Source organism: Podarcis filfolensis (assembly GCF_964270895.1).
Source record: "Podarcis filfolensis genome assembly, chromosome: 8".
Taxonomy (NCBI): domain Eukaryota; kingdom Metazoa; phylum Chordata; class Lepidosauria; order Squamata; family Lacertidae; genus Podarcis; species Podarcis filfolensis.
Genome location: NC_139611.1, coordinates 39,538,161 through 39,553,271, shown reverse-complemented (window position 1 = coordinate 39,553,271; position 15,111 = coordinate 39,538,161). Strand labels below are relative to the sequence as shown.

The 15,111-nt window shown below is 46.8% G+C and overlaps 1 protein-coding gene across 9 annotated transcripts in view; it reads left to right on the top strand.

Moving 5' to 3' along the window:
- The window catches only part of GSE1 (Gse1 coiled-coil protein), a 428,548-nt gene that overhangs the window by 351,458 nt on the left and 61,979 nt on the right, over positions 1-15,111 (top strand). The window contains exon 1 of one of the 9 annotated variants that reach the window (XM_083626203.1): positions 7,297-7,403. The exons of 7 other annotated variants lie outside the window; for them this stretch is intronic. The gene's annotated coding sequence lies outside the window, so the exon portion shown is untranslated. Of the gene's footprint in view, positions 1-7,296; positions 7,404-12,419; positions 12,441-15,111 lie in introns of those variants that run through there. One more of the 9 variants, XM_083626195.1, reaches the window with a different exon arrangement.

The following is a 15,111-nucleotide window of genomic DNA, read 5'->3' as shown; positions in this document are numbered from 1 at the left end:
TTTGAGCAGCCGGCAGCCGGCGCGGGCTGAGTTCAATGGCAGCGAGCTCCTGAAGGGTGCTTGACTATCATTATGGCCCTTTCAAGGTGCCTGCGCGCTGCCGAGCCAGCCAGGAGTTTAACTGACGCTGCTGAACCTGCACACGCTCTACGTCTCCTGGCAACCTTTCCCGGGTGCCAGGTGGAGCCTGCCTGTAGGGGCTCTGGCGATTTCTACCAAGTGAGCTGGCCTTGCTGGTGTAAGGGCAAGGAAGGGAGAGGAGCTCCCATCCGCCTTTCCCTCCCTCCCTGCATCCCCTGATTTATGGGCTGCTTCTCCCTCTACTCGCAGCACGCTTACCTTGCTGCTCTTTGCGAGAGACTATAAATCTCCCTGCACACCTGCTGCCGCTGCCAGGTAATTGGTGTATCCTTCAGATGCCAGGGCTCCAGAGAGCCTGACCTGCCATATTTTATGAAGCAGGGCAGGGGGGAGGCAGAAGAGAGGTTTAGGTTAGTGCTGGGCTTGGCATGAATTCAGGACGCCAGGTGGCACAGACCTTCTCCCGGTGCTATATTTGAAAATAGAATCTGGGGAAGGAGTTGAAGCCTTGGTTTTAAGCTATCCTTCCAGACCAGAAGCCCTATATTTCAGACTTCAGGGGATGACTGTCCTTAGAAAGGGGTGGCAAGTGAACTCTGTGCATGTTTTGATGCCCTTTTTGTACTTTTATGTCTCCTGGCACTTGAAACTGCTTCTTAGGCCAGGTTTTGCTTCAGCTTAAGCCTTGTTCACTTCTTATTCTCCTAGATCTTCCTGAGCTATTTATCTGTCTATCTATATACACATATTTCTCTCTCCTACCCTTTTAAAAATAAGAAATAGTAACCCAGTCTGTTTAAGGGGTGTCAAGGCCAAGCAAGATGTACACATTGTTAGCCTCCTCCCCCCCAAGTAAATTCAGGGTATGTCTTGATTGGGACTGTGGCATGGGGAGGAGAGGTGGGGGCATTAATATTTTTACCATCACCCCACAGCATTCTAAAACAGGGACCAACAAGGAACTTTCTATCCCAATGCTAATAGCAGACGCAGGACCTCTGATCTAGTTTGGGATTGCAGCTGTGGGGGCAAAGGGTTAAATCCCCCTATACCAGTCTTCCAATACGGATTCTGTCCCCTGCCCCCCAGTTTTCAATTTATTTTTTGCAAACCATTCATTTAGCTATTACTTGTGTGAAATGGTATTGCACTTAGTTTCGTCCTTGGTGCTATTGAGGCCTAAAAGCTGGTCAAGGTTGAAAAGCAGAGTTGTTTGCAAAAAGCCAGGAAAGACCTTCATTTTTGGTTGGGCTTGGTAGCCAACTGTTGCTTCTGGAAGCCAATAAAGTCTGGCTTTCTCCCTTGCTCTCCCTACCCTGAGATGTGAAGGGGGTTTTTTTTGGGGGGGGGGGAATAACACAGGGAGGAGTTGATGTGAGGGTACTCCTCTCCTCTACATCACAACCTGAATGAGGAGGTTTGTAACAGTGCTTGTGGGCCCCTGGCGCTGGTGTGGCTGCCTGCCTGCCTGCATTCCATATGGAGGAGCTGCCCCAGTGAGGTTCTACTTGTCTAGAGCACAGCCCCAGGCCCAGCTTATGTAGTGTGTGGTCCCTAAGCTAATTGTCTCAGTATGAAGCTTGAAGGCAACTCTACTATTGGTGAATTGGGAGCACAGTTCCTATAGTTGGACTCTCTAGACCCAGGAGTTTATGAAACTCTGGTCCATGATCTTCATTCAGGCGGTCCACAGCCTGTCTGTAAAAATACAATTAAAAACCATACACCTAGCACAGTGCATCACAATTGTTACTACAAGCAGAAAAATTTTTAAGAGCTCCACCAAGACCTTCATCAATATTTCAAATGACCCATGAGGGGAAAAGTTTGGGAACCACTGCTCTATTGCTTCCTTGCAGGCTCCTTCCTGATCCAGAAGCATTTGACAGACAGACAGATGTTCCAGAATGGGAGCATCAGTATTTTCCATTCTGAGAACAGGGCCAAAAACAGAGGAGAGAGTCCCCATTCTGTGCCTGAAATTTACTTTTTAAAAATCCATTCACTCTGTTGTGTACAGTTTGAATGGCATCACATCTAGCTTGGCTCAGAGACTCACAGCCTAGAGTAGGCCTCTTCTATGATGGATAGAAGAATAAAAGAGTCACCTGGTTCTTCAGAGCAGCTGGCTCCTTGGGTACCAGGATGCCTGCCTTGGTGGGTGAGCAGAGCAACAGCTGGCCGGTTGCTGCCTCCTAGTGGCTGCTACAGCGAATGCAGCTTCTCTGACCCATGAATACATCCTGGGTGGGTGGGGGATGTTGTCAGTGCTCAGCTCTTTGGAGCCCTTCAAAACAATTCAAACCAAAGCACTTGAAACCAACAGAGAACAAGCAACTGTGACATTTGGAGCATTTGGCTAGGGCCGGAAGGCCACAGAGACTTCAGTCTCCGCTTCCATGCATTAGTCTCTCTGGATGAATTGATGTAAACCAGGATTGAGCATGTGTGCCTTAAGCAGAGACCTGGTTGTTCCAGATGACTCCAACCAATGAGCCAAGCCACATGCAGCAAAATACAGAGGCTTTGCTCACTACAAACTTCTGGTGTTTTGGGGAGAGGCAAACCATGGCTGGCGCTTGCCTTGATACTTGACTTGTGAGCTTTCCGGAGGCATCTGGCTAGCCATCTTGAGAAACAGGAGGCCAGAGTAGGCAGATCTTTGGGCTAATCCAGCAAGGACTCTTAGGTAAGCTGAACTAGGGGGGAGGGGTGACTGTTCCCAGGCACACATATCACAACCAGTGATTTACACAGACATGTTATGTCTTTTTGATATCTCTCCACTCAGTGACAGGCAGCTGAATGTGAGAACTGCCTCCAGTATGAGAAGCAGTTTGATGTTTTCAGTGAAACTTTTGCATGTGCCAATAGCAGCTCTATGCCCTGTAGCCAGTGAGCAATAAACATGGAGTCTGTATCTGGACACCTGTTGAGCCTCTGTAGCAGGAAGCTTTATTGGGACCCAGGGGAAGGGCGGTAACCCAGTGGCAGAGCACCTGCTTTACATTCAGGTTGCCCCAGGTTCAATCCCCAGCATCTCCAGATAGGGCTGGGAGAGACTCCTGTGTGAAACCCTGGAGAGTTTCTGCCAGTTAGTGTACAGTCAATACTGAACTAGTTAGAGTAGTAGCTGGCTATGTATAACACAGCTTCCTATTTTCCTCATATTGTTTTGCCATAGGTCAGGGGCAGAGCACCTGCCCTACATGCAGAAGGTTCTTGGTTCAATTTCTAGTGTCTACCAGTAGGGCAGGGAACATCCAGTCTAAAACCATGGAGAGCCACTGCAGGTCAGTGCAGACAATACTGAGCCAGGTGGACTAATGGCAGCTTTCTGTGTTCCCCTCCTCCCCACCCCCTGCAAGAAAACACATACATTCCTACTTCCCTCTAGGAATTCTCTGCTTCTTCCATGTCCTCCTGAGGCAGTGGAAGTGCCTCTCCTTGTGCTGCTTTGATCCCACCTTCTTCACCGGCAGACCTGTGCTCCACTGCCCTGCATATGAGTTCAGCCTAAGCAGTTCTTCAGAGCCAAGGGGATTTGGGTATAATATGCACGTTTCAGTCCTCCTTTGTCCTCGCCTGCTGCTTGCCTGTCTTGGTTTATTTCCAAACCCCCTTCCAAACGCACATGCAACCCACCCACCAGCTCACTCGGCAGGCAGACAGGTTCTGCTTTTGCTGCTCTGGGCAGCTCCCCCTTGCCAGAAACCCGCCAGCATCATCAGCAACAGATGGGGAGAGGATGGCAGGTTCCCAGCTCTCGGTTTCCCGCCGAGGGCAAAGACACGGGGCGTGTGTGGCGCCTGCCTCAGCAGCAGTGCCAGGCAAGTGCTGACAAACACGCTTGGGGCTCCTCAAAGGCCCGGCTGTCGGGTGAGGGGGGGGATGTCTTGGAGTAGAACACACCTGCGCCAGGCAAAGCAATGCCAAGGGAGCTAACTGCCTGTCGGGCGCTGCCAGTGGCATAGAGAGGGCCTCCAGGAACGAGATGATGCCCTGAAGCAGAGGAGCTGTAAGAGGAAGGTTTTCTCATTCATGCGTCTGCAGCCTGCAACAATCCTGTTTGCATCTTTAGACGCTTGAGACAAGATCCCAGGAGCTGTTTGAGTCTATGAGAATTCTGGGACCTACAGCTCTCAGGCAGCTTATGGGGCTTGTATAGGAGTCCATTGTAGTATATTGTACTCTTAATCTCTGCCTTTGGTATTTTTCATGAATTGGTAAGGTGATGAACACCTGGCTTCCCCCCTTGATTCCCTCATACCCACCACCTTAGGGGCACAGGAATGGAGCTTGAGGTTGTGTTTCATACCAAGAGGTTTCCCCTGTCTCTGTCTCTATCTCTGTCTCTCTCTGTCACACACACATTATCTTACACTCCATATTCAATACAGTACGCCTGAAGAAGCAACCCCACTTGCCCCTTCCTTGGCAAAAGGCGGCTTCTCTCCAAGAGAACTTCACACTGTTTTGACAGACCTTGTAAATGAGTTCACTGACACTGCAGTCCGTTGTGGTCCCTTCCCACCCACCTGCACTCTGCCCTGTATAAAAGGGCAAGCCACTTTTGTGCATAAGACAGACCAAGGCAATGGCAGAAAATAGAATGTCAGACCTCAGAGTCCTGACTTAAGGACTCTCTGCCCTGCTTCTGATTGAGAGCAAACCTGTAAGATCTTCCAATCTGCAAAACAGCTTCTGAGATACAGCATATCTTGGTCAAAGTGCCTGCCACAAGTATACCTTGTTGCTGAGGTCCTTTACTTTTCCTAGCAGGAAGCTATTATCCTACATCTTAGTGATGGTTGTGGTGAGATACGCATACTGCTACCGTGTGTGTGTGTGCGTGCGTGTGTGCGCGCGCTTGCGCTTGTAGGCACTGATCTTTCTTGAAAATCCATCCACTTCATAATCTTTCCTTCAGTGGTGCATATGTTTCTTGCTTCATCTCTCCTGCTTATTTGTTGTAGGGAACAATCAGCTTTCTGTAGCTTAAATATTTGTGTAAGTTACTTTGTCGTTTACATATTTTTGTAAGTCACTTTGAGACTTTTTTGCAAAAAGTGATGAACAAAGCCAATAAACAAATCAACTTCACTGGATTAATACCAAATTACAGTTGCATCACTCTTCCAATGTGTGTGTGTGCGCGCGTGTGTGCATGTGTGTGTGCGTGCGCGCACGCATGCGCGCACACACACACATGCTTCCGCTTAATTGGTTTTGAAAAACCTGCCTTGAAGGAAAGTTCTGTTTAACTAGCAGGCTCCTGGGTTTTGGCAACCACTTAGTCTCTTCCTTGCTCTGTGGGACGTCCACAGACCTGGGTTTAAATCCCCATTCAGGGCTCCTCCAGATGACCTGTTTATTAAGCATTCATCCTATTTTGCTTGCACAAAACTTACATGGAAGTTAAATCATATTAGGTATTCATTGAACGTTTATTCTGATTTGTTTGCTGGGCAGTCATACCACAACAGACATTCATTGGGGGGCTGTAATGGTTCAGAATACCAGTTGCTGGAAACCCCAGGAGAGGAGAGTGCTCTTATGCTCAAATCCTGCTTGCAAGTTTCCCAGAGGCAACTGATTGAGCACTGAGAGAACAGGATGCTGGACTAAATGGGCCATTGTTCTTACTTCTTGCAGGGTGTTTACACATCTTCTCATCAATCATTTGTTCATCTTGCACTTCCCAGTGCATTTCCCCATCACTTTCCTAACCTACAAAAGTCCATATGTGGGGCTAGAGCAGTAGTGGGAAAATGGTAGCATTCCAGATGTTGCTGGACTACAAATCCCATCATCCCTATTGGCCATGTTGGCTGGAGTGTGTGTGGAAGTTCCTCATCCCTTCCCTAGTGCCACGGAGAGCTTTGTTCCACTTTTAAATGAACAAACCTACATTTCCAGTATGTGCTTGAATCTCTCCTGACAAGAGGCACCCTTAGCCATGAAACTCAAATGCGTGGCCTTAGGCTAAGAGGTGATGCCTGGCCTCAGTCAGCTCCCAGAATGATGACAGTAGTGATGATGACTTACACTTGTAAGTCACTTTTTTCACAAGGTAAACTCAAAGTGACTTGCAGAAGCAAGCACTGAAAACAATGATAAAAACAACCTAAAATGGTCACCTATAATATGTATGAAAACGATGTTTCTTGTGAGTTTAATATGACAGTGTAAGGGTGGAGAACTTTTGTAGGCTACCTTGATCTCTTTAAAAGGAATAGTAGGATACAGGTGTAACTTGTGATTAATATTTTTTAGAAGGCATTTTTCAGATGGAGGTTTTTAGCTGCAGGGCTGCTGTGATGAACTTGTGAGAAACATTTACCAACAAGTTAACATAGTTTCTTTTGGAGGGGGTAAGGTGCCCTGTGGGTCTGCTGCTAGACCCCAAAAGACATGGATTTATAACTTCAGTAAATAAATAGCTGGCTTGGCTAGCTGAAATCCTGGCTCTGGAAGGGCTTAGATACCCCTGGAGTTGGCAAGTACACAAAAGCGGCAAAAAAAATCCTGTTTGGGTTGTGTTAGGGGTATAGGCAGAGAAGAACATAGAGGGGTCACAAAGGATTGCTACCTGGGAAGGGACCAAGGCTGAGGGCTTTGTTCCCAGAAAATCCCTGGTCCAGACCCTTTGTATCTCAAGTTAAAAGGATCAGGTACAGGTGGTGGGGAACACTTCGCTTTGCAGGAGATCTTGAAAAGCTGTGACCAGCTGGAGAACAAGACAGTCCTGGCTTAGCTATGCAAATAGGCTGATATAAGGCAGCTTCCTGCAATCCTATATGTGTTTCATTTAGAGGTCTTGCTGGGCGCTGTGTAAATTAACCAGAATGGCAAGGTGATTACACTTCTTTCTGTCCTGTGCCTCTACAAAGTGTCAGGTGGAAGTTGTTTTCTCAGAAGTGCACTTCAGCACTGTGGAGAAGTTCATCTGTTGGATTTCTGCCTGCTGTGCAGCTGCTCAGGGCCCAGGAAACCTTCCAGAAAATGGAGAGAGAGAAGGAGGAGGCCAGCATTGTCTAACTGCTGCAGAGAAGGTCAGCTGTTTTTTATTTTGTTCTTCCCAGGACTGTCAGCACAGGAAAGAACAGGAGTGGGTGGGAGGGGTGAAATTATCTGGCACCCCAGGGTGTGTCTTGCAGCATCAGCAGGTGGTTTTTGGCAGGGGACACAAGCAGGAAATCCCGCCCTCTTCTGTGTGGGCCGCCTCTGCCGAAAGAGAGAGTGAGAGAGAGGTGCCGGAGAATGATTCTGATTCCATTGGTTGTGAGGGGAAATTCTGGGCTGCTGCTTGCCTTTTGAAGGTGAGTTTGAATGGAGAGTCCTCTTTTGATTTTGCCAGGTGCCTCCCCCCACTCTCTTCTTTGGGAGCCCAAAGGCTTCATTTTCATTTTTGCAAAACATCTAGCCTCCACCACAAATAAAACATGCTCAGGAAACAGAGCTGTTCCCACACAGTACTTGAGCGTGTTTTAAGAAAGGCAGTGGTCAGCGTCTTAAGGGGGGGCCACACTCTTTATATCAGGGTGAGCAGAAGGTGGGTTGGAACCTCTCTTGGTGACTCACAGCAAAGGTTTCTGACTCCTAAATAATTTTGACAACAAATCAACTTTTTCCACCTAAATTAAGCTGCTGAAATGAAGAAAGCCATCCAGGAGCAGACGTTGGTGTGAAGGGAAATGTGAGCTGGGTTCAGTTCTAGTACTGAAAGCACATTTCTAGGCTCAGGACTGCTCAGGGGGTCTTTATTTCTAACTGTATGTATTTAGCAACCAGCTCTGGTTGATAGATTGAGAAGCAGAGTGTCTAGTAAAAGACAGCAGCGATTCAACAACCCTAAATTTACCTACTCCTGTTGCACTTGTTCAGAAGTCACCTTCCATGATTGAACACTGCCTGGTACTGAAATTAGAATTTAGGGCCTGGCTGAAACCCTGTGTTAGGGGTGGACTGGGGAGATGGGCAATGTCCTGTAAATATTGTTTGCTAGAACCGTTTACAAGTGTAGCTGGGATGCGGGTAGCACTGTGATCTAAACCACTGAGGCTCTTGGGTTTGGCAATCGGAAGGTCAGCAGTTAGAATATGCATGATGGAGTGAGCTCCCATTGCTCTGTTCCAGGTTCTGTCAACCTAGCAGTTCAAAAGCACACCAATGCAAGTAGATAACTAGGTACCGATGTAGCAGGAAAGTAAACGACGTTTCCATGCGCTCTGGTTTCCGTCACAGTGTTCCGTTGTACCAGAATCAGTTTAGTCACGCTGGCCACATGACCCAGAAAACTGTTTGTGAACAAACTCTGGCTCCTTTGGCCTGAAGCGAGGTGAGCACCACACCCCATAGTCATCTTTGACTGGACTTAACCATCCAGGGGTCCTTTACCTTTAACCTTTACAAGTCTATCAATCATTTGCATTTTGCAAGGCTGCATTTATTGGGGGGGCGGTGTAGGGCAGTTTGGCGAGAAACCTTATATAACCAGGGGAATCTTGGGGTTTGATCTGAAGTGAGAAGGGTGTGATTGCTTCAGGAGTCCCCCTGAGTCAGTTTGGGTCAGTCTTGACAAGCTCTGAAAATGTTTTTGAAATAATAATCTAGGCATACTGAGAAGCCCTGCCAAAACAAAGAGCTCTCAGCCTTGGACAGAAAAACACCTGTGTGTGTGTATGTTTTGCTGTGTATGTTAGAGAAGGAAAGTTGAGGGCGGGTGTGGTTTTCCTGGAAATGCATCTGTTTGCATGTCAGTTGCGGACAGTTTAATGAAGAGACTGCATCTGTTGGGACAGAAAAACAAAGGGCAGAAGAAGATCTTGAACATAATTGGCTCATGAGAGAGAACCGTGGAGTACCTCTTAGGGCGCCTCCAGAGAGCAGACTAAGACACAGTGCTAAAACCCCTTGTAGCCCCACAGTCATCAACACTTGTAGGGTGCTAACTGCTCAACAGGCATTGTGGACTGCAGATATTGGACGTGTTTTTGGTACCATGCCCGTCTCTTCCTTTCAGAATCATTACCCAGGTGGAACTTTGCATAGGAAAAAAGAATCACTGGAGCAGAATAACCTTTCCCTAACTAGCTGTGCTTGCTAGGTCAGGGCACAGTGCAGTAAGAGGCAGCTCAGCTCCTCTTCATGCTTTGCAAGTGGAGTACGATAGACCTGGACTTGCTGGATAACACTGCTCTAAGGTCCTAGCCAAACAACTTTTGCAAGACTGTAGAATGTTCTTATTCCACTGATAAAGAGCTGCATCTGGACAGACCTTTTGTTAGAACAAGCCAGTCAGGGCAAAAGTGAGTTGCCCCAGCAACCTGCTGCAACCCATTTAGTCAACTAAAACCCACCAGCATCCTAGTGTGGCCTACTGGATACTTGTCGATTTCCCTACCTGGCATTGGTTGTTCCAAAGAGGTGTCAAAAATAGGATTGTTGAACTCTTAGGAGATATCCGTATGTGTCAGGTGGGTGGTTGCATTTGCCTTCATTGTGTTGGGGTGGGGGGAATAGAACACTTTGAAGTAGAACTAAAGTCCACTGTGGGGGTGGGCAGGAACCCAAAGGCAGATGGAACCTTCCTTCCCTTGCAAGTTAAGACCTGGGTGAACGCAGAGCCCCCTAACCCAGCACTTTCCCCCTCTCTCACCCCCATTGAATTTGGCAGGGTGACCTGCCACCTTATCCCACCCCGATTTGAGAAGAGACATGTGTATGGCTTTCGGGTTTGTTTGTTTTCTTGTTTCTTGTATTTCTTACCCACCTCTCACTTGTAATATCCTAGGACAGGATGCATACATACCTAAAATATAAATACATTGAAATAAATAAATAAAATACAACTACAAAATTAACGAATATTCAGCAAACCATAAAACCACCACAATAAAAGTATGAAGCAATGAGAAATCCTTATCACAAGCCACACACCGTGGACCTCTGAGGGCCACATATAATTGCCTCTGAATACATGTTGCTGGGAATCACAAGTGGGGAGAGTTTCTGTGACAGTCAGATCCTGTGTCTGGGCATTCCATTTAGGGCATGTGGTTGGCTGTTGTGAGAACAGGATGCTGCACTACTAGATGGTCCTTTGGCCTGAGCTAGCAGGACTCTACTTATGCTCTTAAGCAGTGCCTTGCCTGCTGATTGCCTTACCCAAACTAGCAGAGGAGATGCTCCTTCACATGTGCCCATCTGTTGCTGCTGCAGTCTGCACACTTAATTTTTTTATTTGACAAGATCTTGCACAATTGGCCGCATGAATCTCTGAATGCTCTGCTTCTGTTTCGTGAGTGGTTTGGGCAGGGCTTCCCCAAGCGTTTTTTTTTAATGAACATAAATAAAGGAATACGAGGAACACTGTCTTAGTATGTCACAAGTTGTGCAGGCCTGTTTGAAGTGAGAAATCAGCTAGGCTGAGCAATCCACGGCTTGTTCCCTTCCCGTTTGGCAAAGCTGCCTCCTGCCCAGCCAGCTACAGCTGCCTTTTGACCTGCAGGAGCATCTGGGAGTCACAAGGGAAGGTTTTGGCTGTCACTTCTGATGCCCCTCGCAGATGGCTGGAGGGCAGCCCAGGTCAAAGCCTCCATCCTGGACTGTAACCAGACACTCAGGCATGACTTCCAGGTCTCTCGGAAGACAGACCTGGAAGGCAGAAAGGAAAGATGCCTCCCATCAGTCCAATGTCTGGTAAATCTAAAAAATATTTATTGCTTTAAAACTCGTAAGGCTGTATATATATTTTATCTTAGTGTATGTCACTACTTAACTGAAGCCATGAGGCAGCTGCTTTGCTGGCACTTTGGAGTGGTAGGGGTGGTTGCAGTGGCTATGTCCTTGCTAGCTCTATACTTGCAGCTCCCAGTGATCGGGAACACAGTGCAAGTGTGAACTGTTTGGGGGTGAATTTAGACAATCCTGCCTGTGGTAGGGTTGTGGGATTTGCTGGCTTTGTGGTCTCTGGAGGTCTGGTGGTTTAAGATACTGTGAAGACATTGCATTGCTATTTGAATTTGTAGCTTATTTGAATTATTATTATTACCATCAATATTTATTATTCTAGTTGTTGAAGAGTTCTGTGTAACTCAGAAGCTTGTGCACCAAGCACCATGAAAGAAGCAATGATGTATCTCTCTTGTACTGAGTCCAAGGTGCCTATACATTTTTAAAGAATTATATCTAGGTGGAGTCTCTGGCACCTATTTACTCCTACATCCAGCTCGGGTGTGATGGGAGTCCTGTTTCTGTATGGTTCCTGCCTCCCTTTCAGGATGGATAAACTCTATGATGCTTTGCTGAGAAGTGTCTGTCCCATATTCTGTTGTATGAAGCAAGGGGCGGGGGGGGGGGGAGAGAGAGAGAGCCATACTGGCCACATCCTTCTGCCTGAGAGGACAGGATTAGCTCCAAAAGCCCATAACTATCAGGACCATCTCAACTCCTGTTATGCTTAAAATGTGGATTTTCCATGGGTAAGCCAAACTAAACTCCTGTTGGCCCAACCCTGCTTTGGTTAGACACTCTTCCAGTGATAAACCAGCCATAATATCCTAATGCAAATGAATCCCAAGGTAGAACTCTGATTATTTCTGGAAAGTGTGAAGCAGAATATGAAAGAAAGTACCTCTGAGGATGTGCAGAGTGCTTTTTCTCTGCCCATTAAGTAATCCTGGCTCCTCTGTGCTGAGGATTGGTTGTGTGCAGAACTTGCAGGTGGGTGAGTGTTAGGCTCCATCTCTACCCTCTCTCTCTTTTTATGAATTATTCACTGCCTTGGGATCATAGTTGTAAAACGGCTGCGTCTCTATAAAACACACACTCCTGCTCGCTCTTGCTCTTTAAAAAGCTTTGCCTAACTCTCAGTCCCCACAGCCTCAGCTGATCTCCATGCATTCTTCCTGGGTGGCTTAATTGAATGGGCATGATTCGATTAGCCCACAGAGCACTCTCACCACACTGCCTTTTTGGAGGTGGGTGTCTCTCTGGCAGATTAATTGAATTCTGTTCCTTGAGAGGGGCTGGGCTTGTGCATGCTGGATCAGAGGAAGGGAGGAAAGGAGGGGGAGCTAGCCCTGCAGCCTCAAGCAGCTAAGTGCTGTTCCTGCTTGAGATAACGCTGCAGGGGAAAGAGCTTCTGTTATTTGGTTGAGAGGGTGGGGGAGAAAGAAGGCCAGGCTAGCAGCAGAAAGAATGGAAATTGGCAGGCTGGCGTTCAAACAGCAGGGAAGGCCTCCCACAAAGCTGGTCCTTGGCTGATGGAAAGGATGTGCAACAGGGAAGAGGCGGGGGCAGGGAGAGGGGTGGTGTTCTGCTGGTCCCAGAGAACAAGTGAGAGCAAAAACTAGGTAAGTGGATGCCTTTTATTAGAATCAGATTCTTAAGTGGTGTGAAAGGAGGCAAGCTTTTTGAGTTACACTTAAATCTTCGTCTGGGCTTCTGTCCCTGTCTGTGACAGATAGAGAACAAAGCGCAAAGTGGCTCAGCTAGTGCAAACACTTCTGTCTTGGTTCCCAAACATGAGCCCTACCCAGAGTAGACCTTTTACGGTCAATGGACACACCAAACGTAGGTTCATTCATGAGTATATCTTAGTTGAATACAACCCTTAGTTTCCTAGGCCAGATTTGGGGATTGGTGAATTAGGCTCTGGGGACATGGACACACACACACACACACACACACACACACACACACACACACTTTATAGATTGAGAACTCAGCTGTGCTACAAAATGGAGTGTTTACCTTCAAGGAAAGATGGTCAACATCTGGGACCTTCATGAAATACAATTCTCCACCTATGTCCTACCCAGCAGAATTCTAAGGTCTGTTATGGGCATTTTAAAAAACAAACAAACTTCACCCCAGGAAAGTCTAAAATGGTACATTTAAAATGAAATCACAACTATAGCAGTGAACATTGTTAAGTGCCAGTGGCATAAATTAGAAGCTTTCTGTGATTTTATTTGCCAAAAAAGGATATTTCTCAAAACTTTTTTATGCATCGGGTGAATCTTATGAAGCAGTAGGCAGGGAAGAATCATAGAACAATATTGGGGAAGGGAAGAAATAATGGGGGCAAGAGAAAAATGGGGAGGGGGCAGTGAGGAAGTCTGGATAACCAACAAAATTCTATCTGCTGCCCACCCTACTGTGTGTTTCACCTGATAGCTATATCTTTAGCAGAAATTGCTGTTTCATTTTCAGCAATTGAGAGCTAGTATCTTAAGCCTTTTAAAAATAAAAAGCTTTAGAAGCCATGCCCCAAATGTTATTGCCCGGATATAGACCTGCAGATCCCTTCTCCCCACTTTGCCAATCTGTGTCTGACACATCCCACTGTTTCTGTTTGTTCACCTTTCCTCCCTTTTCCTGGATTCTCAACTGTGCTTTCCCCCTCCATTTCCATGGGCATCTCATAACATGTTTTTACTTACACACCGTGACAGCTTCAATTTTTGCACCTGGAGGACTTCTGAGATAGATAGTTTATCTGATGAAAGGGCTTTGTTCTGGATCCTTCGGATACCTGCAGGGGAGAGAATGGGTCCCGCTTGATTTTCTGAAATGAAAAAGAAGCAGCACCTAGTTCAGCAGGCTACTCACTCTCTTTACCTTCTTGGGTGCAGCTGTTTCTGGGGTGGAGTGCAGCAGCAGTTTAACAAGCGCACAGTACAGAAAAAGAGGAATTTCAGTTGGCAAATGTAGCGCCATTGCCTGAGAGCTGGTTTTGACACCTCTTGGTCTAAGGATAAATTGTGGATGGGGGGGAACAAAGCAGACAAACTGGTTTCTAGCTCCCCCCCCCCCCCAACAGGGTTTCGTGGAAAAGCATAGGTGTGACTTGATGTGGTCTTGGGTGGACATATCTTTAGTGCTTTGAGCAGAGGCTCTTGCCTGAGGCAGGGACTCACTCCATATCCTGATGGAAAGTGAGCTATTTTAGAAACTTTTGCTTGACTTGTAAATAGACTCGGGGAATTGCATAGAGAGCCACTCTGTTTAAGAGCTGCTGTGAGAAACATTTTCCCATATTAAGAAACTCCTGATATCACCAAAATCAGGACAGATGCTTGAGATTTGAGGATTTCTGAAAATTTTGAAGACAATAGGTAAAAAATAAAGGATTCCCTTTTGAATGAAAATATATTTAGCTGAGAAAAAAGATGAGTGTTAAGAATATAAGAAGAGCCCTGCTGGATCTGGCCAACAGCCCATCTGATCCAGCATCCTGTTCTCACAGTGGCCAACCAGATGCTTGTGGTAAACCTGCAAACAGGACCTGAACACAACAATGCTCCCTTCACCTGTGATTCCGAGAAGCTGATATTCAGAGGCATATCACCTCTGACAGTGGAGAGGGAATATAGCCACCGTGACTAGTAAATAGGAAGGGAATGAGATGCCAGTGATATGAGTGAGTGCTACAGAATTTTCACTGCATGCGGCTCAGTCCTATGCATGTTTATCTGCAGAAACAAGGCTTGCAAGTGGAGTACAACATAGCCTTTGTGACTGATAATCATTGATAGCCTTATCCTTCCACACTGCATTTTGATCTCCCCCGCACTCCCTTCCTGGATGCTTTTATCACACAGTACATCCCTATATCTGGGGATTCTGGAGGGAGCCTGGAGTGGGGCCATGGCACTCTCAAGGAGTAAGTAATTCCCACTGCCTCCAGCGTTTTTATACTACATATTTTAGAACTGTGTTTCAACCTGCTTGACTGTCACATGGTGCCCATCCTGGGAATTGTAGTCCTATACAAGGGTTGAGGGTTTTTTTCTACCAGCGAATTCTCCATTCGTCTATTAAACTACAGTCCCCAAGGTAGAAGCTGTTATTTAACCCTGACCAAATAAGACATTTCTGAGCAGTTTTAGGTTTTGGTGTTCATGTAAGGGCTCCCTCTCCCCCAAAAAAGTGCTGCAGGCTCCCCTTGCCCTTCTAAAGCTCTCTCCCTCCAACTTGTCCTCCAGTTGATGATTCAACCTTTTGCAAAAAGAGGTTGCA